This window comes from Sphaeramia orbicularis, chromosome 16 (assembly GCF_902148855.1).
Source record: "Sphaeramia orbicularis chromosome 16, fSphaOr1.1, whole genome shotgun sequence".
Lineage (NCBI taxonomy): Eukaryota > Metazoa > Chordata > Actinopteri > Kurtiformes > Apogonidae > Sphaeramia > Sphaeramia orbicularis.
The window spans coordinates 10,093,474-10,118,782 of record NC_043972.1 but is presented as its reverse complement, the minus strand read 5'-3'; the positions used below and the strand labels follow the sequence as shown (position 1 = coordinate 10,118,782).

The 25,309-nt window shown below is 35.5% G+C and overlaps 1 long non-coding RNA gene across 1 annotated transcript; it reads left to right on the top strand.

Moving 5' to 3' along the window:
* Positions 1–698: 698 nt before the first annotated feature.
* On the top strand, positions 699–24,090 carry LOC115434969 (uncharacterized). The gene is made up of 4 exons (XR_003937617.1): positions 699–710; positions 18,135–18,145; positions 18,382–18,387; positions 23,873–24,090. It is a non-coding gene; the product is annotated as an uncharacterized LOC115434969 (long non-coding RNA).
* Positions 24,091–25,309: the final 1,219 nt, after the last annotated feature.

The window sequence follows — 25,309 nt, the reverse complement described above, 5'->3', positions numbered from 1 at the left end:
AAAATAATGTTCACATTTCAGGGGTCACATGACCTACAGATCAGTTTGATCTCAAATGGGTTGGACCCGTAAAACCCTGTCATAATAGTAGTAGTAGTGTAAAAAAGTACATCTACATGAAAATGTTTACATTTACAAACTGTCCTTTCACAAAAAATGGGAATAACCTGAACAAATATGAACAACCTGAAATGTCTCAAGAGAACTAAGTACAATTTTAACAATTATTCTGCCTGTTATTACATTTTTTGTGTATTTGTAGATCCACTGTGATCTGTACATTATAATGTGCATGTGGAAATGATCAACTGAGGCAGAATATTGTTAAAATCGCACTTATTTTGCATAAGAAATTTCAGGTTTTTCAATTTATTCACATTTTTTGTGAAAGGATAGTTTAGTAAATATAAACATTTCATTACTTAAAATTAAAAATTATATGATGAAAATATTTACATCTACAAACTATCCTTGAAAAAATTTGAATCGCATGAACAACGTGAAAGTTATTAAGAAAAATAAGTGCAATTTTATGCTTATTATTATTATTTACATAAAGACATTTCAGATTGTTTATGTTATTCACATTTTTAAGGAAGCTTTGTAGATGTAAACATTGTCATCATGTGATTTTTCTTTTTTCATTGTTACCCCGCCCCCTGAAGGGTAGGTGAAGGGCTATTGTTTTTGGTTTGTTCGTGTGTTTGTTTGTTTGTTTACACTCTAGCAGCAAAACTATTGGTAGATTTCATGCCAAATTTAGTTTATAGATTGCCAGTGACCCAGAACAGATCTGATTACATTTTGGGAAAAGCAGGTCAAAGTTCAAATTTTTTTTATGAATTTCTAAAATCTTTTTTTTCTCCCATTTACTTATAATGGGCAAAATTTCGCATGTCTATAAAAACATCAATTTTGTTTCAATTTGCCTCAAACTTGACACATATATAGAGGCAGTTGATATGCTGACATCAGCACATGCATAGACATGATGACATCAGCTGGATCTATGCCAAAATAATGCTGCATTCCAGGCCACCCATAACTCATGTTTTGCTCATTTTATTAATTACTTTGGCTTATTTTGTTAATTTTGTTGCCTTTTTTTTTTCTTACTTTATTTTAGTAAACTTTCTGCTTATTTTTCCACATTATTTATTATTTTGTAGTTTTTTTAAAAATTCATTCTTGTTCATTTTATCCACTGTCACTGATCCAACTCCATGGGTTTTACTGGTGAATCAATGTTGTAGAAGATGGCGGTGTTTCCACGGTAACTACGGAGCCTCTGAACATCCAAATGGGTCATATCTGATGACCATGAAAAAATAAACTGGATTTTACACCAATTATTGACATGTATTAATGGGATTAGTGGATCAACAGGTATTAAACAGTTTAGACCAGTAGATGGTTTTAGTTAGAGGTGGACGTTTAGGTTTTTGAGGGTTAATGGGCTGGTGTTGATACTTTAACATTATTGTTTTACAAAATGCAGAGAAGTTTCAGCAGTTTTGTGGTTCATAGTTTCCAGCCTAAATGAACATTTCTCTACAATTTTTTTTTTTTTTTTATTTTATTTATTATAATATTATCCTCCATATTTTGTATTTTACTGTGAAAATCATGTAGAAATTCAGGGTAGATTCAAAGTATTTTATCGTGAAACCAGGAAAACTGAAGAAATAGTGACTTGTATTGATATTATGTACTGATAGGATTAGTGGATCAACAGGTATTAAACAGTTGACACCAGTTAGTTTTGGTTAAAGGTAGATGTTTGGGTCTTTATGGGTTAATGATTATCTGACTCAATCAAATGAATTAAACCAGGGGTGTCAAACTCATTTTAGTTCAGGGGCCACATCCAGGCTAATATGATATAAAGTGGGCCGGACTAGTAAAATAATATAAATAATAGAATAATAACTTTTGAGTGAAAAAAGTAAAATTCCGTAATGAAAATGTTTACATCTAGGAATTGTACTCAAACTTAACATGAACAAACATGAACAACCTGAACATTAAGTAAAATAAGTGCAATGTTAACAATTTTATGCCTTAGTTTATCATTTATACATGTGAATCACAACTTGGAGATCACAGTGGATCTACAAATACACAAAACATTAAATAAGAGGGAGACTATTATTAAAATTCTACATACTTCTCTTAAGACATTTCAGGTTATTCACATTTTTTTTAAATAAAAGGCAAGTCTGTAAATGTAAACATTTGTGTAATTTAACTTTTTTTTTTTACACTAAAACAAAGAGAAATATTTACAGTTTTTATAATGTATAGGTTATTATGATAGTATTTTACTGGTCTGATCATTTTTAGATTGAAGTGACCTAAAATGATTTTAACATCCTTGATTGTTAATATCTTCAGTGTAATTTTTGCATTTCAGAAATTCATCCCAGGGGCCAGATTGAACCCTTTCGCGGGCTGGATTTGGCCCCCGGGCCGCATGTTTGACACCTGTGAATTAAACTAATGTAGCAAATAAAATGAAATGTAACTTTAGTGTAATGGACTGTTTTTCATCAGAAATGACGGCAACATCAGGTCCTGCAAAGTATTGTAAAAAAAAAAAAAAAAAAAATCAGCTTTCTGTCATCTCCCGTCCAATTTGCTTCTCGGTGTGAATCTGATTCAAGAAAAAAAAATAAATAAATCCTTGGCTCTGCTGAGAATTCCCCCAAAATAATGTGTGTGAGCTGCAGCCAGTGGGCAGGTTCCACATCCAACAGCTCCTAATGGAGGGAAGCAGAACGTCGCCGTCGGGTGGAAACCTCTTATGTCCAAAAACAGTTATTTTTCAGGAAACTGGAAAAACTATGTATATTCTAGACCAGGAGTGTCAAACATGTGGCCCGTGGGCTAAAACTGGTCCGACAAAGGTTCCATTCTGGTCTATGGAATGAATTTGTAAAGTGTAAAAACTGCACTGAAGGTTTTAATAATCAAGGTCAAAGTGGTTTTAGTTCAGGTTCCACATACAGACCAGTGTGATGTAGTAAATTTATAACAATCTATACATAATTGACAACTACGTTTTTTTTCTTGATTAAATGTGAAAAAAATAACACGACACTATGAAAATATTTCCATTTACAAACTATCCTATAACAATAAAATGTGAATAACTTGAACAAATATGAACAGCCTGAAATGTCTAAAGAAAATTATGTGCAATTGTACCAATATTCTGTCTGTTATTAAATGTTTGGTGTATTTGTATCTGTACATTGTGTTAAAAATAAGCTGTGATGTAATACTGTAGAAATTGTTCTTATTTTAGTTCCAAACTCCAAAATTTTTAACAATATTCTGCCTGTTACCACATGTTTGTGTAACATTGTGTCTAATGCACATGTATAAATGATAAATTGAGGCATAATAGTGTTAAAATTGCACTTATTTTTGTTACAAAATTTAATTTTTTCTCAAGTCATTCACATTTTTTTGAAAGTTTGTAAATGGAAATATTTTGATAATTTAATGTTTTTTATTGGACTAAAACAAATGAATTTAGAAAAGAATAAAAATAAGTAAAAAAAACAAACAAAAACAAAACCGCCAAAGTGATGAATAAATGGAACAAAAAAGAATAACGAATCAACACAATAATTAGTAACATGAACAAATTAAGCCACAAACTGAACAAAATTGAAGAAAAAAATAATAAAGTTGACATCAAAATATAGAAAAACAAAAACAAAACAGTCACCAAAAAAATGAACAAAATTAATTTTTAAAAAAAGCCATTAACTAAATAAGGTTGTAGAAGCCTGTTTTTATGTTCACTAAATAATTTGACTGAAAAAGTCACTTTTTCATTTTTTTTCTGTTTTGATATTATAACCTTTTGAATTTACTCTGAGTTTTAATGAACATCTACATAATTAGTGAATTAAATATAAGAAAATATACAATTTACACAAAAAAAATGCAAAATGCAGAGGATAATATTATATTATATTATTCTTAAATCACTTAAGAAAGGTTAAATAGAGAGAAAAATTCATGCAGGAGCTGCAACAAAAGTAGTACTGGGTCTTTATGGGTTAAATGGACTCAATGTGTTTTATGTGATCAAAGGAAACTGCTCTGATTGTACAGATCGATGCCCCATTTGCTGTGTTTACCACATGTTTGTGTAACGTTATGTCTAATGCACATGTATAAATGATAAATTGTGGCATAATATTGTTAAAATTGCACTTATTTTTCTTGCAAAATTTTAGTTTTTTTCAGCTTATTCACATTTTTTGTGAAAGTTTGTAAATGGAAATATTTTCATAATTTAATGCTTTTTGTTGCACTAATACAAATTAATTTAGAAAAGAATAAAAATAAGTAATAAATAAAGAAAAACAGTCAAAGTGATGAATAAATGGAACAAAAAAGAATAACAAATCAACACAATAATAAGTAACATGAACAAATTAAGCCACAAACTGAATAAAATTGAAGAAAAAAATAAACTTGGCAACAAAACTAGAAAACCCAAAAATATACAGTATATATGTATAAATGATAAATTGAGGCATAATAGTGTTAAAATTGCACTTATTTTTCTTACAAAATTTCTTTTTTTTTTTTAGGTTATTCACATTTTTTACGAAAGCTTGTAAATGGAAATATTTCATAATTTAATGTTTTTTATTTGACTAAAACAAAGAGGAAAAGTTGTCATTATTTATTATGTTATGTTGCCTGATTCAGATCATATTGGGCTGAATGTGTCCACTAAACTAACATGACTTTGACCCCTCCCATTCTAAATAAATGAATGGAGTTAACAGATGTCGTCACAAGCCATTTTCGACACTTTTCATTGGTTAAATATTTCTAAAACCATCAGGCCAATGTGACGACCGACCAATAGAATCATTTTATGACAAAAAAACAAAACAAAACTGGACTTAGGAGGTTTCCGCCCGACAGCGACGATAACTGTAAGCATTTTTAATCAACTCCAGCAGCTGCAGGAGCTGGAGAACATGTTTACCGTCTGGTGGTAAAATGCAAATGAGGGTGAACTCCAGCCCAGATCCTCATGGGGGGACACAGAGGTATTATGGAAATGAGCTCCAGCAGCTTTGGCTTTTCCTGAAGCGACTGTTTGAAGGAAACCAGGGTCTCACAATGGAGTTTACACCAAACTGTCAATTGTTGTTTTCCATGTTGTCCAGTGTGGTGTGAATTAATATTTAATGTGTGGTGTTTCTTTGAAGAGTGTGTCATGCATGTTACTGCTGAAATAATGAGAATGTTTCATGTCCGGACATTTCTGTGACCCTCAGATAATGAGGAGAGGTCCTTCCATCTCACAAACAGAAAACCCTGTCGGTCGTATACAGCTCGCAGATACTGTATATATGAACTAGTGCGCTGACCCGCGGGTCCTAGATCCTCTGATCCAGTTCAGTCTTTTACTTTCTTGGTGAATTCCACTGGTATTTTCAGTTGAATAACCTCTGAGCTGGCATGTCTGTTTCTGCACAGGAAATCTGACAGCATGACAACATGACCCTATTAATAAAAAAATAAAAATAAATAAATACATAATAATAATAATAATAATAATAATAATAATAATAATAAACTTTGAGCTGGCATGTCTGTTTTCTGCACAAGAAATCTGACACCATGATAATGTGGGAAGAAGAAGAAGAACAAGAAGAAGAAGGAGGAGGAGGAGAAGAATGTTAATGCTGTAACCTGGCAATTTTGTGGAAAACAAGATGGCTGCCCATTGGCCCCTCCCATGACCTTTGATTGGACTTAAATCCCACCGCTACTTCACGCAAACCAGTTTGAACTTGGATTGCGCAATTGTCCCCTGCTCACTCATGCATGAAAACCTGGGTCTGTAAATTTGGACAAATATCCAAATGTCCACCAATCCCCTACCTACCAATGTCCAGAAAAGGAAATTCCAAAAATTATCAAATGCGGAACTGAGGGTAATTATTCAAAATGTGTAGTTTTTTTTTGATACACCCTGTATTATAACTATTCTCGAAATATAACGACTTTATTCTCATAGTGACAAGCGTTTTTATTACCTCTGCCAGGAGGTATTGTGATCACTTTGCTTTGTGTGCCTGCGTGTTTGTTTGTTTGTTAGTTAGTAAGATAACTCAAAAAGTTATGGACGGAGTTTCATGAAATTTTCAGGAAATGTTGATACTGGCACAAGGAAGAAATTATTAAATTTTGGTGATCGGTGGGGTGGGGGGGCAGGCAGATCTGTCTTGGCGGAGGTCTGCGCTCTCCGAGTGCTTTTCCTGTTTCTCTTTAGGCATGAAAACAACAATGTGATTGAAATTTTTTAATGAACCTATTTTTAACGGAGTTACAAAAATGTCCACTCAGCTGGACAATATGCATTTAATTTTTGAAGCAAAGAAACATGTATTTAAAACGCAATAACAGAAAGTGATATACTGTGTGAAAACTATGAAATAAAGACATTTTTAATGCAGCTAATCTGATGTTTTCTCACATTTTAGCATACTCTAATACTAGTTATTATTCACTTCATGGAGATAATATGCAAAAAAAATTTAACAAAAACTTTTTGTTTAGTTTAGCAATTGATTTACACTAAAACATGTAACTGCAGATCAGGTTTCTGAAGAACAGCAAAGTTACAGTAGTGGTCTGAATGTCAGTGTATGAGATGATGCATAAGTGTCCACTGTGTTGGCTGATATGGAACTAAAACAACAAAACCCATGAATGTACAAGAGAACAGCTGGAGAAGAACTGTCCAGTGTAGTGACCACTGTGCATGAAAGTGTTAACATCAATACACTATCATGAATTGAAATATGATATATTGCAGAGCCAGTATTTTCTTCCAGCCTGTCTCTGTGAGTCTTATCTGCTTCTTTCAGGTTTAGGGTAAAACATCTCCTGTTTTTCTGGCCCAGCGAACATCAGCAGCTCCAGTACTTGTTGTGTGCCGTCTTCAGATGTGTCTGATTACGCTGGGGTAGTGATGGGTAACACTATCTGTCTGGGCCGGCGTTAATTCAGCCGACGTCTCCTGACAAACACGGCAGACGCTCGCTCGTCTCCAACGGCTGGAAACATGTTGTCACACCTTTGCCTTCACACCTCCGCCTTGAAAATCTCTTGTCTGGGAGATGTTTTTGTTCAGAAATAGGATTGCCAGTCCAGGAGATAAGGAGGAGGACGTCTTCATGTGCACTTTTCTGTCACGTGCTGTGTGTTTAAATAGGGTTTTTATTTTCTGTCTGAAGGTGTGAGGAGCTTTTTGGATCCACGACAGAGACTTAATGGATCATTCATTATTATATTCAGCCATTTAACCCATAAACACCCAGTGATACTTTCATGGCAGTTCCCAAATTAATGTATCTTAATGATTTATTACCATTTATTATAACATTATCCTTCATGTTTTGCATTTTTTCAGTGTAAATCATGTATTTTCCTACATTTAATTCACTGATCATGTAGATGTTCATAAAAGCTCAGATTAAAGTTAAGGGTAATTGTATCAGAAAAAGAGAAAACTGAAGAAAAAGTTACTTTTCTGCAAAATCTCTTATTAACTGAACACAAACCCAGTGTGTCCATCCACTGTCATTGATCCGACTCCAATTGTTTTACTAGGGAATCAATGTTTCAATTTTTTTTTTTTTTTTTAAATCCATTTAGCTCGCTTTATTAATTACTTATTTTGCTCATTTTGTTGACCCCCCCTTTTTTTTTTTTTTTTTACTTTATTTTAGTACACTTCCTTGCCTTTTTTTTTTTTAACATTATTTATTATTTTGTAGGTTTTTTTTTTTTTTTTTTAATTTACTTATTCATTTTTGTTCATTTTATCCACTGTCATTGATCCAACTCCATGGGTTTTACTGGTCAATCAATGTTTCAATTTTTTATCCATTTTGTTCATGTTATTAATTACTTTGGCTGTTTTTTTGTTCATTCTGTTGCTTATTTTTTATTTATTTATTTCAATTTCATTGAGTTTGTAGCTTATTTTATTCATGTTACTTATTTTGTTGATTTTTTTGTATTCATTTTTGTTTCTTTTATTCAGTACTTTGGCTGTTCATTTTGTCGCTTATTTTATTTTATTTTTTTTTACTTCATTTTAGTCTATTGTATGTTTATTTTAATACTTTTTTTTTTTTTTTTTTTTTTAGCATTTTATTTATTTTTTAATATATATATACCCAATGCGTCCATCCACTGTCATTGATCCAACCCCGTTTGTTTTACTGGTGAATCAGTGCTTGTCAATACTTGTTTTTGTTCATTTTCTTGCCCATTTTCCCTACAGTTTAGTTCAGTTTGTAGCTTGTTTTGTTAATGTTACTGATTATTTTGTTGATTTATTATACATTTTTTGCTCATTTTATTAATTACTTTGGCTTATTTTGAGCATTTTGTTGCTTTTTTAAGGTTTTTTGGTTCATTTTTTCCTTCTTTTTCAATTATTTTGCCAATTTTATTCTAATTTTGCAATATTATGCACATTTTATTCAATGAATAATTGAGATAAAACTGCATTTTACACCAATTATTTCCATGTATTGATAGGATTAATGGATCAACAGGTATTAAACAGTTTAGATGGTTGGTTGAGGGTTTTCAGACTAAATACAGGGTTCTGGATGTTATAAAATGATGAATTCATCCTCATTTTTCAAGTATTTTGCTCATTTTCTCCTCACTTAAGGCATATTTGTTCACTTTTACACCGTATGTCAAGGTTTTTTGGTTAATGTTTTTCTTATTTTTCAAGTAGTTTGCAAATCTTATTCTTATTTTTGCAAGATTTTGCACATTTTATTCAATGAATTGCTGTAAAACTGCATTTTTACATCAGTTACTTACATTGTATTGATAGGATTAGTGGATCAACAGGTATTAAACAGTTTAGATCAGTAGATGGTTTTGGTTGATGGTGGGTTTTTGGGTCTTTATGGGTTAAATAAATGCTTGTTGGTTTTCTGCATGCCTTTCCTCACTGTGCATTTGTAACTGTTGCAGGTTTATTTAGAAAATGGATAGTCTTACTGTTCGCACACACATAATTCCCCAACGTGAGTCTTCCTTACCGCCTCTTCGTCCCGGGGGGGTGGGGGGGCATACAGGTGCAGGCTGCTTACAACCTAATGTTTCCACAGAGACCATCAGCGACTCACCCTCCCCCCCAGACGCTCTGCACATTCATATTAACCGGTGCTTTTGCTCAGCCACGCCTAGAGCCACGCTTGGCAGAGCAGGTGTAATTACAGCAGGAAAAAAGGCCACTTTGAGAGTGAACGGCTGAAGCAGGAGGAGAATAAAAAACTAGGTGGGGGCAGGTAGTGCTGTCTGGTTTCAAAGCGTGACACCCCTCTGGCTCGGTCCGGCCTCTTTGTGCTTGTTAATGCCGGTCTCCAAACGGCGTGGACGTCCACCTGAGCGGCCTGGACGGCGTCTCGGGCAGCTCCTCAGCTGTCCGTTAAACCAGCTAAACCTGGTCCAGACTGGAGCTGGACTCATGTGTGTTACTGTCACTGAACACAGGCTTTGCTGCAAATACAGGGAGCTCTGGGATTTAGACCTGGGGTGTCAAACCTACGGCCTGTGGGCCAAAACCAAAGCCAAAGCATCTGGTCCGGCCCTGCATTACAAATATTGTACTGATGACATCTGGTTTAACCCATAAAGACCCAGTACTGCTTTTGAGGGAGTTCCCTCTGTTGAACCTTTCTTAAGTGATTTATCACCATTTATTACGTTATTATCTAAGTGGTGATTGGGGAGAGTGGGGTGGATTTTTGTTTGTTTGTTTGTTTGTCTTAATAACTTAAAAAGTTCTGGAAGGATTTTGATGAAATTTTCAGGAAATGTTGATACTGGCACAAGGAACAAATGATTATATTTTGGTGGTAATGGGGGGGAATGATCTCCCTCGGCAGAGGTCTGTGCTTTCCGAGTGCTTTTCTAGTTTGTCTGTTAGCAAGATAACTGAAAAGGTTATGGACGGATTTGGGTGAAATTCTCAGGAAATGGCACAAAGAACAAATTATTAAATTTTGGTGGTGATCGGGGTGGGGGGTGGGGGTGATCTGCCCTGGCGGAGGTCTACGCTCTTCGACTGCCTTTTTCGTCATATTATTATATCATTTGGGGACAAGCACAACATTGTTAAAAATGTGGAGTTTGGAACGAAAATAAGAACAGTTTCTCATTCAGTTTGTCACAAAGGTGGAAATTAGAGGATTCTAGTGCTCGGTGCTGAAGAGAAAAAACAGGTTTATTTAACACAAATGAAAACTTAAACAACGAATAACAAAAACCTGGGTTGCAGTCAGAGTCTGTAGGAGTGGCATGAATGTCCGGGTTACATAACAGGTGAAGAGGACAATGGACCAGCGCCGCACAGCTGCAGCACAAAGCCTTAAACAGGCTCACTGGTGATGTGCTGCAGCCATGCGGCGCACAGCAGGTGGGTCATATCATGGAAGATGAGGAGAGGGAGGAGCCAGCAGTCACACCAGCACCGACCGTGACACAGTTTCTCATTTACCCATGCAGGTCATTTTTCTTTTTAGTAGTTCTTGGGAGCGGGGGAGGGTATCTTGAGTTATCTTGTCTGTTAGCAAGATAACTCAAGAAGTTATGGACAGATTTGGATGATATTTTGAGGAAACGTTGATACTGACATAAGTAACAAACAACAAAATTGAGGTACAGCTCTCCAGTTTAGTGCAAGAAATTACAAGGCACAACAAATATCAGTAAGAAGGCACACTAATTTACATTAGAAATAATAAAAGTATTGCAACTAGGAATGTGTGCAAAAAAATATATAGAATTAAGTAGTACAAATAGCATGAGAGTAGTGCAAATGACATGAGAAAATAAATATGTTGGATAAATAGTGTGATAAAATAAAATAAAATAATATGGAAGAAATCAGGTATTTTCCTATGTCTAATTTATTGATCATGTAGATTTTCTTAAAAGCTCACAATGAAGATAAAGGTTATTATATCAGAAATGGAGAAAAATGAAGTAAAAGGGAGTTTTTCAGCAAATCTCTCTTTAACTGAACATAAACCCAGTGTGTCCATCCACTGTCATTGATCCAACTCCATGGGTTTTACTGGTGAATCAGTGCTTGTCAGTACTTGTTTTTGTTCATTTTCTTGCCTGTGTTGTTGTTTTGTCCTTCAATTTAGTTCAATTTGTGGCTTATTTTATGCATGTTACTTATTATTTTGTTGATTTATTATTAATTTTTGTTCCTTTTATTAATTACGTGGACTCTTTTTGTTCATTTTGTTGCTTATTTTATTATTATTTTTTTTTTTTTACTTTATTTTAGTAGACTGTTTGCTCATTTTTTTCATATTATTTATTATTTTGCAGGTTTTTTACTTATTTTTGTTCACTTCATCCACCATCATTGATCCAACTCCATGGGTTTTACTGGTGAATCGATGTTGTAGAAGATGATGGTGTTTCCACGGTAACTACGGAGCCTCTGAACGAATGGGTCACATCTGATGACCATGAAAAGATGAATAACCGCATTTTACACCAATTATTTACATATAGATAGGATTAGTGGATCAACAGGTACTAAACAGTTTAGATCAGTAGATAGTTTTGGAGGGTTTTCAGACTAAATACAGGGTTCTGAATGTTATGAAATGATGACCTCATCCTCATTTTTCAAGTGTTTTGCTCATTTTGTCCTCACTTTAGGCAAATTTGTTCACATTCATAGCATATCTCAAGGTTTTTTGGTTCATTTTTTCCTTATTTTTCAATAGATCAGCAGATGGTTTTGGTCATAGGTGGATGTTTGGGTTTTTGTAGGTTAAATTCAGGGGTCACATACTGACCAATGTGAGCTCAAGTGAAATAATAGCATAATAACCTATAAATAATGACAACTCCAAATTTTATTCTTGGTTTAATATGAAAAAAGTACAGTTATATAAGAAAAATACATTTACAAACTATTCTGTCACAATGACATGTGAATAACCTGAACAAATATCAACATGAAATATTGAAATAAGTGCAACTGTACCAATATTCTGCCTGTTACTAAATGTTTTGTGTATTTGTAGATCTACTGTGATCTGTACGTTGTATTAATAACAAGATGAGATGTAATATTGTAAGAAATTGCATAGTTTTCCTGAGAAATTGCAGGTTGAAAATGGTTGTTCAAGTTATTTACATTTTCATTACATAAGAGCCAATTTGGATTATTATTTATAGGTTAATATGTTATTATTTTACTAGTCTGACCCACTTCAGATCATACTGGGCTGAATGTGGAACCTGAACTGAAAGCCACACCACTGTCTCCTGTACTGTGCAGCTGGATTTGACCAGTGGAGTCCTGACTATTATATGATTAAAAGCAGACATGTTTTTATCTGGCTGCTGCCCTTTTGTTTCCTCCTGTCCCAATGCCTGTATTTACATTCTGTGGGTTTTACTGTTCTTCTGCTGCAACACAGCAAGGAAACATTAACCACAGACACATGAATTTACTACTAAAACAGGGATGTGAGTTTTAGTTCAGGGCCAGATTCAGCCCAATATGATCTGAAATGGGTCAGACCAGTAAAACAGTAACATAATAATATATAAATAATGACAAACTCCAAACCTTTCTCTAGGTTTTAGATTGAAAAAAGTACAATTATATTTAGAAAATCTTTACATCTACGACTAAAAAAATGTGAAAATCACGAACAACCATGAACAAACTGAAACTCATTTAGAAAAATTAGAGTAATTTTAGCAATATTCTGCCTCAGTTTATGATTTACTCATATACACATTGTAACTTACAGATCACACTGGATCTACAAATACATAAAACATTTAATAACAGGCAGAATATTGGGACAATTACACTAACTTCCCTTAAGACGTTTCAGGTTGTTCATATTTGTTGAGGTTATTCACATTTTCAGTCCAACGACCCGAAGGTCTGATGGATTATTGATATCAGTTGTCGTCTGTCAGTCCGTAAACGATTTTTCTAGAAACTTCTTCTCCAAAACCATCCTCCAGAATCAATTGAAATTCATAGCAGAGGTTCCTTGGGGCAGGTTTGTTCAAATAATTGACAGATATGGATTTTTTTTTTTTAATGAATTTTTTACATTTTAAAAATCCCCATTGGTTTACAATGGGACACATTTCAAGCGCTATAACTCGAAAACAGTTGAAGATATTGATATAATTACTATTGGCAATAGATAGTCACATATGGGCTTTCATTTGGTGACATGACCTTTGACCTTGAGTGACCTTGAAAGGTCAAACGAATGTCAATTAATGTCTTTGAATATGCCATTGGACAGTTGGTCCTATGTTTTGGAATGACAGGATAGTTTGTAAATGCAAGCATTTTTAGGAAATTTTGCTTTTTTACACTAAAACAAAGACAAAACTTGGGAGTTGTCTGTATTTATAGGTTATTTTGATAGTATTTCACTCATCTGACCCACTTTAGATGGAATTGGGCTGATTGTGGAACCTGAATTACAATGATTGTTTATATTTTCAGTGTAATTTTTACATCTCACATATTCATCCCAAGGGTCAGATTAGACCCTTTGTGGGCCAGTTTTGGCCCACAGGCCATATGTTTGACACCCAAGTACTAAAATAACTACTTTTGTCAACTTTCACTGTATAAACATCATATTTACTCCAGATGAATTGTTGTGGAATTTGTATTACAGATGAAAGGTCCATTTTTACAGCTTTTTAGATTCAGATTCAATGTACTGTTATTACACATGTACAAGAACATGGTAACAAAATACAATTTAGCAACGTGCCAGAGGTGCAATAGCAGTAGTGTAGTCAGAATATACAGTATCAACAATATTTACACTATGTACAATGAGTATAATACATGCAGATATAAGTGGAATGGACAAATATACAGAATGAGTGTTAAAGCAGTGATATTTTGCTTTTTTAAATGGAATTCTTCATTTTCCAACATTTCCCTGTGGTCTTCATAAACTGTAAATGCTCTGCTTGGGTCTGAATTCTTCATTCATTCAACTCCACAGGTCCATCTTCAACCCTATTTCTGAGGAATGACACCAGAAAGGTGATTTGGAGCGCTGGCCCTTTAAATGCACATGAGCCACTTCAGGCTCTGTCCCCGCCAGGTTATTGGCTGTGCTGCTCTGTCCCGTTCAACCAACAACTGAACATTTTGGTAATGGGCTCCAAGTTTGGACATATTTTCAGTCTGGACTACAACCGCTGCTGCTAACAAACAATTATGGAGAAATACTGGAGAAATGTTGGTCTGAAGTCTGGACCTTATATGTGCAAATGTTGTGACGTAACCAGTTATATAACAAATTAAGAAGGAATTGAAATGAGTTGTAGAAATCCACTCAGTTTTTGCCCAAATGAATATAAAGATAGTTTTGCAGCAGCTGGAGGGTTCAAATTCAAGCTGTATGAACTATTAGGGTCCAAATACACAAACAAATGAACCACAGACCAAGAAAAGTGGGTTTAGATAAATATGAGCCCTTTAAGGATATGAAGTGCATAAGTAAGTTAATACGTAAATATTATGTTGAGATAGACTCACAAAAATCCAAATCTGTCCTTTTCTGAAGAAATAGTGATTCTGAGCCTCTGAAGGCAAACAAAGTCCCATTGTAAAGGCAGTCTTAAAGGTGCTTAGTGTTATCCCAGCTGTTTAACAGACACTAGGCCTTCCTCATACTCACATTTAATATGCCGCTGCACGTTTCTAGTGTTGAGAGACAGACTGGCAGGTTATCAGATCGCCATAGCGCCATAATTACATTCACTGCACTGGTCGGCTGCTTCAGAAACACCTGGCAGGATGCCCCGAATACTGACCTTTCCCTTGGAGAAAAAAAAAAAAGAAAAGAAAACCGGCTGCATAAATGTTAGTCACATGACGCTGTTTGGTTGAAAGAAATGAGGTTAAAGAGGCTGTAAGGCAGGTGGTGGTGGTGGGGGTGGGGGGGTAAAGTTATGTTAGTTCAGGTTCCACATTCAGCCCAATATGACCTGAAGTGGACCAGACCTGAAAAATACCAACAATAACTTATAAATAATCACCCAGATTTTTCTTCGTTAGTGTGAAAAAAGTAAAATTACATTATGAAAATGTAAATAACCTGAACAAGTGGAATTTACTAATTTAACAATATAATTCCATTTTTTTCCCTTCATTTTTGTGTAGTTTTATCTGTTTTGCCCAAGTTTAAATAGCCTCTAAATAATCACAACTATAATTCTCCTGTGTTTCAGTGCAAAAAAAAGTTAAATTAAATTATGAAATGTTTATATTATATTTACTGAACTATCCATTCACAAAAAAGATACAGATAGATAGACAGACAGACAGACAGACAGACAGAAGGTTCTCAGGAAAAACAAGTGTAATTTTAACAACATTCTGCCTCAGTTTATTATTTACACATGTACATTACAATTTCTTTTTGATATGTGTACTATTGGTATGAAATGGACAGTTTATTTAGATTTATGCATTATTGTTATGAAACGGATAGTTTATTTTTGTTCTTGATATTTATATTATTGTCATGAAATGGACAGAGTTTATTTTTGTTTTTAATATATGTATTATTACTGCTACGAAAGGGACAGAGTTTATTTCGATGTAAAATGCTGTTGCAAAATTTACAGTCTATCCTTGATATGTATAGTATTTTTGTATTTTGTGCTTAGTCTGAATTTAGTCTGACGTGTAGGATTTTTGAGTTAGTTATGGGATCTGACAGAGGAATTTAGGATAGGTGAAGAATGGGGTAAGGGGGCGGGACTATATAAATTAAACTTCATCCCCCTCCATTTCAAATACTGGTCAAATTTTGCAGTTTGGAACTAAAATGAGTTCAACCCCCTTGACTGTAAATACCTTAAATGTAATTTTTACACTTGGCAAATTCATCCTGCGGGCCGGATTAGAACCTCTTGCAGGCTGCTTTTAGTCCACGGGCCTTATGTTTGACACCCTTGCATTAGCGTGATTGAGTACATCAGTAACAGTAAGGAATTCATGTCATTGTCAGTGACCCCACCTGTAGGAGACCCCTCCCATCATAACAGAATAGTTTCATTGTAGGTGATCTAAACCAGAACCCACGGGCTGGATTGGAACCTTTGGCGGCCCCATTTTGGCCTTCGGGCCTTATGTTTGACACCCTTGGAGTAGAGGATACTGTTTTATTTCCAAGAATTCATACACTATCATATTGACCTACATTGGTACAATATAAATGCATGTTAAAGAGGATGGTTTAGGGCAGGGGTCTCAAACATGTAGCCCGGGCCAAATGTATCCCGCCAAAGGTTCCAATCCGGCCAGTGGGATGAATTTGCAAACTGGAAAAATTCCACAGTCAAGGCTGTCGAATTTATTTTAGTTCCGGTTCCACATACAGACCAATATGATCTCAAGTAAAATAATAGTATAATAACCTACAGAGTATAATGACTCCATATTTTCTTCTTGGTTTGATGTGAAAAAAAAAATCTTACACTATGCCTATAAATAATAACAACTTCAAATTTTTGTCTCTGTTTTAGTGCAAAAAATAACATTAAATTATGAAAATATTTACATTTACAACCTAGCCTGTAACAATAAAACATGAATAACCTGAACAAATATGAACAACCTGAAATGTCCAAAGAAAATTAAGCACAGTTTTAACTATTTTCTGCCTGTTACTAAGTATTTAGTGTCTTTGTAGATCTGATTCATAATGCACATGTATAAATGATAAGTTGAGGCAGAATACTGTTAAAATTGCACTTATTTTTCTCAAGAAATTTCAGTTTTCTCAGGTTATTCCCATCTTTTCTGTTTGGATAGTTTAGAAAAGTAAGTATTTTCATAATTTAATGGGTTTTTTTTGCACTAAAACAAGGATAACAATTTGGAGTTGTCATTATTTATAGGTTATTATTTTACTGGTCTGGCCCACTGGAGATCAAATCGGGCTGAATGTGGCCCCTGAAAGAAAATGAGCTTGACACCCCTTTTTTAGGGCTAAAAGGCTACGGTCTGTTTGTGGGCGGAGCTTACGTTTTTTAAAGCAGTAGTTGTTGTCATTGTCAGTGATGATGGCGGTGGGTGTGGATGACTGCCACATTGTATCACAGCATCATTCTCTCCACTTGAGATGCCTCGTCTTCTCTAATGTGGATTTATGCTGCTGCACATGAGCGGTTCCTGGAGCCCCCTCCCCATTGAGCCACATTGGCCATAATGAAGGAGCCGCCTCCTAAACAAAGATGGATCTGAGCTGACAGCGCTGCAGCCTTTCCGGGCCAGCTCGACCATGCGGCATCTGCGCTCCAGGGACGGATTCAGGGAAAACGTGGAGGAGGCAGAGCCCGGAAGGCAAAGGCAGCGTCCAGGCTGGAGGCCCAGAGATGAAGGAGCCGAGGCCCGATGACGATCCTGGATGATGCAAACGGGAAGCGAAGGGGAAAAAACGCTCAATTTGTTCCATGTAAAATAACAGGATACATACTGGGTTTGACCTTTCTGCACACAGTCACCAGCTCTGAGGGTCAAGTGAGGTCACAGGTTTGTCTTTAGCAGATGTTTAGAACCTGCATCACAGTGAAGGCCTTCAAAGGTTAATCAGATACTGACCTTTCAGGGGTGACCTTTACTCCTGGAAGACTCTAGAGGTAGATTTGATTGTCTAAAAATGGTGTAATTTCTCTATTTTATGGCACAAAATCTGAACAAGAAAATACAAGTCTCTTTATTGACAACATGTCTGATTTATGGCATTTAAATATTCACCTTTCAGGTTAAACCAACAGGCTTTTAATCAGCTCAGCGGCCAATAGGCTTTAAACATCTTCTCTGACAAAACTACTGGTTGCATTCATGTCAAATTTTATATGTACCTTCCTTGGGACAATGTCTACAAAGTTTGTGCAGTTTTGATAAATTTAGATTTTTGAGTATTTGATGAATTTTTGAAATATTATAAATGTGCCTTTACTTGTAATGGTCCATATTTTGATGGTTTATAACATATAAATGGTTACAGATATCAGTATAGTTACTATTGATCACTAATAAGAAGTCATATATGGATTTTCATTTGAGTCCATGACCTTTGACCTTGAGTGACCTTCAAGTGTCAAACACAAGGTCATCAATGTTTTCTCCAAAATTACAGGTCAGATTCATTTCAAATTTTATGTGTATCTTCCTTGGGACAATGTCTACAAAGTTTGTTCACAGCTTTAAGAAATTTAAATTTCTTAATTTTTGACAAATTTTCAAAATATTAGAAATGTGTCTGTACTTCTCATGGTCCATATTTTGATGGTTTATAACATGTAAATGGTTACAGATATCAATATAATAACTACTGATCACTAATAGAAAGTCATATATGGACTTTCATTTGGGTCCATGACCTTTGACCTTGACTGACCTTGAAGGGTCAAACTCAATGTCATCAATGTCTATATTTCAAAAATGTTCTTCTCTGAAACTACTGGTCGGATTCATGTAAAATTAAATATGTATTTTCCTTGGGACGATGTCTACAACTCTTGTTCACAACTTTCAGAAATTTAGATTTTTGAAATTTTGACAAATCTTTTGAAATATTAAAAATGTGCCTTTTCTCATCCTCCTGAAACCCACTATATAAAAGTTTTGGCTTTTTTACACAAAATAATGAACTTGATTGGAAACAGCATGATGCAACTGTTTTTTTCAGATACATTTAATTTTTTCTTTTTTTGTTATGGAATGTAATTTACTACAGAGGCTGAGAACGGCCATTGATTTAAATATAATTTTATGGTCGTTATCTCATGATCACAAATTAATTCATTTTGTTATTTCGCAAATGAGAACCATATACAGAACTTATATGCGAGAAGGTACCACATCCTCCACAAGAGCTTCAAGAACTTACAGCAGCTTACAGTAACTATGAGAAAATGAACTTTGTTTTCTCGAGATAGCTAAGATCGTTTTCTCGTGATAACAAAATATATTAATTCGTCATCACAAGATAACAACCTTAAAATATGTAGGGCTGTTCTCAGCTTACATACTTTACAGTGAACAGTGTTTTCTTTTTTTTTTTTTTTTTTTTTTTTTTTTTTTTAAGTAAAGCTATGAAAGTCTTGTCCCCTACAGAGGAAAAAAGAGCATTGCTGGGTCCCCGGGGGATATAATAGTCCATATTTTAATGGCTTATAACATGTAAATGGTTACAGATATCAATATAGTTACTATTAAGCACTGATAGGAAGTCATATATGGACTTTCATTATTTAATTAAATCATTTAATTAGTTGAGTTCTCCAGTGAAAGTAGGACTGGAACATAGGACAGAACCTAACAACCTCACAAATTCAGCTGTTGATTCTAAATACAACAGGATGCTGACATACAGTGACATTGATTCTATTTTTCTTTTGTGATGCAGATTTGGACTAAAACAAACATAAATGTGAATGTATTACAAATAAATAAATAAATAGAAGTTAATGGTGTTATTTACAATAAAAGGGTTAAAAAGCATAAATATTTTAAATGCTGCATGAATATGTTAAACTACTATTTCATTTATTGTGCAATATGTTTAAAACATTTAAAAGTACTTGGACACGAGTTTAAAAAACATTTGTCATGTACAATGGAGTCGAGGTATTTAATTTTGTTTTATTTTGAAAGGTAAAAGGAAGTGCAGTGTCTGTATACAATTGTTCCTAGTCAATATTTGTATTGACTTTACGTTTGTGAAACCGGAAGTGGCTATACTGATACGCGTTAGCTTAACATCGAGAAAAAAAAACATAAACGCAAAAGTTTAAAGAGAGTGTGAGGCTGTAAAAACCAGCAGTCGGTGATAGATACTTGTTCTACTTTTCTTTGGAGTGCTATGGACATTTTCAGCCCGAAGATAGTACTGCAGCTATGTACTTTTTTCCGACTCAAGTATAACTCTGGCTTAACGTGTATTAGCATTCACATGCTAATTGAATGTGTTTCTGTGGACAAGAATAGCTAACCCAGCTTTCTATAAAGACTGTTTCTCATAATTTCGGCTTGGAATATGAATTTTGGTCGTGTTTGGACAGTTTAAAGACTGTGAGAAACTAACCTTTGGATTACTATTTTTCCGGACACTGCGTACATGGAGTTGAGCAGGACCAGAGGACGTGGCCGCCATCTTGGGACACTGCGTGACCGCCATCTTGGGACAGTGCTGCTCCTTCCTTCAACACCTGAACTTGGAGTAGACATCTGCACTTTGAAGAACTAAACCAGGTACCGTTAAACGATTTTCTTATGGCTCGTCAGAGTACGGTGATTGACAAGGGCCAAACACATTGCAACGGCTCAATGCGTCTCAGTTCAGAGAAAACCGTTGCAAGTACAGAAACAATACAAATTCTCAAACTCAAGTCTAAACAAGGTACTAAAAGAGGAATGTGGTGCAAATGAAAAAATGCGCTGCAAGAAACAAAAACAAATGCATAATCATCAAATGCTCTGCAAGTAATGAAACAACACAAACCAAGAAAACATCTGCAAACGAAAAATGTGGCATAACCAGTTACTACAATGGAAGTACTCCAAACCTGCAGCCAGCCATCGTTCATAGACAACAGACTAGTGTCAAATAGAATCAAATAAAAGTCACATTACCGCACTACGCCATAACTTCAATTTGTTCCCAATGTAGTTTGAAACACTGTCAGTCAGCTGTTCTCCGTCTCTCTCTCCAACCTGTGTGTTTCTGCATTGAGCTGTTCTGCTGACAGCGCCCCCTACAGGTTTGGAGCACTTTCATTGTAGTGACTGGTTATACAGCGTTTTTGTTTGCAGATGTTTTCTTGGTTTGAATTGTTTTGTGCTTTGCATCGTTTCTCTACTTGCAAAGCATTTGATGATGATTATGCATTTGTTTGTGTGTCTTGCAGTGCATTTTTTCATTTGCACCACACTCCTCTTTTCGTACCTCGTTTAGATTTGTGTTTGAGTTTGTGAATTTCCATTGTTTCTGTACTTGAAGCTGTTTTCTCTTAACTGAGACGCCGTTGCCAGGTGTTTGGCCCTTGTTGGCCACTGCATAAGAGTGAAAGGGCCAGTAAGTTTTAGGCCTCAGCACTCACAAGCATCGTTCAGGCCTGAATCTTTAAAGTAGTAAGCCGGCTAGTGTGAGAGGTGTGTGGGCCCACCACAGCGTTAAGGTAAAAGGACATTTTATTACTGTGAGCATAAGCAGTATTCTAATTGTTTGATCACTGTTATCTGTTAACAAATTTACTAGTTCAGTAAATTGAAAGTGCATTACATTTACTTATGTTTGGTCTTTCACTTATTGGTAATGTTAAGTGTGAATGAATGGGATTATTGCTTAAAGCAGTGTTTTTCAACCTCCCACATGGGGGTCGCCTGAAATTTCTAGTAATTGATAAAAAAAATTTTAAAAAATCTTTAAAAAATATATGGTGAGTGTAGAGAGACAGTCACAATACATAAAAGACAAACTGAGTCTGAAACTGAAGCACTGTGGTTCTGTTTATCTTTCAAGTGTTCATTGTGGTCAGTTTCAGATGCTGTGTAACGATCTGAGTACGGTGACTGAACCCAAATGCAAGACCCGGAAGCAGACTTAAAAGTTTACAATGTTCATTGAACACAGGTTTAACTGACAAGTCAAGGATTGTGTTAGAATACAGATTCTTGAGGTTACAGAGCTCAGGGTTCTTCACAGGGTTTGTGAGGCGGACTGGAGACGGACCCTCACAGCCCGGACCGAAAACACACATCGGGTATCCGACTAGGGGAGAGCAGAAGGATGTCAGTAAACAGACCAGGTCATACACGGTGAGGCAAACGGATAGGCAACAGTACATTGGGATTAGACTAGCTCACGTACCAGAAAAACAGGCAAAAGGTCGAACACACGTTGAGGCAAACAGGGGTCGGGCAGAAAGGCAGAGGTCCAGAAAAACAATCCAGGTCAGAAACAGACAGACAGACAAACAAACAGGATCCAAAAAGCACTGGTAAGTAACACACTAGGCAATACAAACTGGCACAGGACAGGGGAAAACACAGGGCTTAAATCCACAAGAGGGAGGGAAGACAATGAGACACAGGTGGAGCAAATCAGGGCGGGGACAGGTAATCACACACAGGTGGAGATGATTGGGGAAAGGAAGCAAAGACACCAGACATGACACATGAGGAGAACTCAACAAAATAAAACAGGAAGTGACAGACAAAAACACACAAGACAGACAAAACCAGAGTAATGTCTGGTGGCAGATGTGACATGCTGCATCTCTTTCATAATTCATAGTTTGAGTTCTTGTTTGTTCAGTATTAATTGTCAGCCTTGTAAATCCAAGCTGGACTAACTGTACATATCCTGACCAAGGAAAATAAAATTCTCACTTTGTGCGGTAATCTACACCTGGCTTTACTCCCTCTGTCCATAATAATATACATTATATAGCCTAAATGTTTAATTTTATTTGTAACATAGTATTGCAAACTATTACATGATCAAAAACAAATTAATTTTAGCAAAAAAAAAAAAAAAGGTCTCTGTTTTGAATGTCTGGGGTCGCCAGAAATTTGTGATGTTAAATTGGGGTCATGAGCCAAAAAAGGTTAGGAACCACCGGCTTGAAGGGTGAATACTGTATGTGATGTTCTCGATTAGATTTATCATGTTTATGAATGTAGACATCAGATTATTCGATAAATATCCCACAAACATTTACAAGCAGACGGTGAACCTCCTCCTGTAGTAAATGGCCGAGTCTTGCCTTGGACTGAGTGGATAACAGTCTGTCAGCCACACATGGATGGTTTCTGTGTTGATTTCTTGTGCAGGCGTAGCAGAGTGAATCAATGGGCCCATCTCCTAAGAATACGATGTTTTCCTGGGGAGCGTTTTATGTGAAGTCGAACCTGAAATCCAAGGACGGAAACACTTATTGTATTTTAGACCCATTAGATGAATGTGGACGAGTGCATAAGATGGTTTCTTCAACTGTCTGACTGCTCTCCTGGGTGTGCTCTTAAGCAGAAAGTGAGATGTTCAAAGCTTTTCACAGGTAATTTGTTTCTTAAATGAACTGATATCTACACAGTTATACTGACATTTAAAGAAAATAAAAGGAATAAAATCACTTTATGGCCTTATTAGAGTAAAAGCAAGCACAGAAAATATTCCCTTACATAACAAAAACTGGAGTGTTGAAATGTCAGGGTTAAACATTTGGGTGCTTCTATGAAAGTGGTCCTAAAAAGAGGACAGAGGGGCTAAAAATTCAAACCAAATGTTGACTATTATGAAGCAAGTTGGGAGCACTTTGAATCTATTTAAAAATCAGTACTTACTGAGATAAAAGAGAAACTATTTTTCAGATAAAACACATTTTTTTAAGAATTATTTTACACAATATTTGATACAAAAATTTGCATGTAACATAGTCAAAAGGACACGAAAATTACACGGTACTATGTTTTTGAATATCTTTATTTTGTCGCAGGTACATTTTGGGAATTGAACTAATTATACAAGGAAGAGTGTTTTGCAAAAATGACCGCTTTTGCAAAATCATTCGGGATTTATTTGTGTTTAAATGTTCAGGTTCTGCATGTAACGCAAGTGAACATGATGGGTTCCACACCAAACCTGAAATGAGACTGAGACTGATGAAAAACCCACGTCTGGATTAGAGAAACCACTAGGATCGACACATTTAACACTATGTCTTTATTTAGAGTCTATAGAAGACCATTTACAGCCATGTTTTCATATCTAATGCACTGACACCTAGGTAGTTTTTCACGTCCCAATTTTGGTCTGATTTTTGGCCCTGATATTTTATTAAAAATGTATTACTTATGGGATGGCTCAGAGCAAAAGTATAATGTTTTTGGATTTATCTGAGGTCGTCATTAGGTCCATCCTGGGGGGAAATATATCTACATTTACCTTTTCTTATTGGGTCTAAAAAAGTTGGAAAAGTGACAGATACCAAAATAAACCCATTTCCATAGAAGCACCCATTTCAGAGTTGATTTAAACGCTCAAAGTGTAATTTTAACACATTCTGATTTAAATGGTGTTCAGTGTTGGGGTTATTTGACAGAGTTGAAGACATCAGGGTTAAACCAACTCAGCAGAGGATTAATTTAGCTCCGCCCACAGCTTTCACTTCTCCAGTTGAAGACAAGGCACATGTGGATAGGGAAAAAAGGTCAGCTGTATTCTGATTGGTCGATCGATCCACGTGACCATACACTTCCATTTGCCAGAGGGATTTGGATCTTTGTATTCACAGACTGATAGATTTGTTTCGAATAAGAAGTTTGAGAAACAAAATCACATCTCAATTTATTTTGCACAAATGACATTCAATATGACAAGCAAATTCACATATTAAGACTTAGCTATGGGTTTTCTGTTCACGCTTGTGGACAAGAGTTTCACAGCTTTATACAAAAAATAAATAAATACATAAACTGTCCACCACAAAGGAAATTCCATAACATTTTTAAAAAATGTATCTGTTTCCAATATAGGCAATTATTTAAGGGGGTGGTTGTGAGTGACATTGTCTTGTGTTTGTCTGAGTGCATTAGCGACTACTGTTGTACATCACAACATTCTAAACCAATCGCCCCCCCTGCCGCATATCGTCCACCCCCCCATTGCAAATTCACTTTTGAGGGCAGCAGATAGGCAATGATAAGGTGAGGGGAGTCCACTTTGACTTTCTTCCTGCTTTATCTACAGAGCTACATAACCTACCATCTCCTTACATACAGGTCTGTCATGTTACTTAAAGAATTATGTAACCCCCCCCACACACACACACACACACATTTTTTTATGGATGGGGGTGCGCCAGTAGGCTCATGATGCAATGAGTGGGGCGTGGTTCAAAAACAGTGGAGAAACCCTGCCTGTTGATCTACTAATTCTAACAATACATGTAAATAATTGGTGTAAAACACAGTTCTTCATCTTTTCATGGTCATCACATATGACCCATTTGGACGTTCAGAGGCTCTGTAGTTACCGTGGAAACACTGTCATCTTCTTCAATATTGATTCACCAGTAAAACCCATGGACTTGGATCAGTGACAGTAGGTGGACACACTGGGTTTATGTTCAGTTAATGATAGACTCGACTGAAAAAGACACTTTTTCACAGATATCA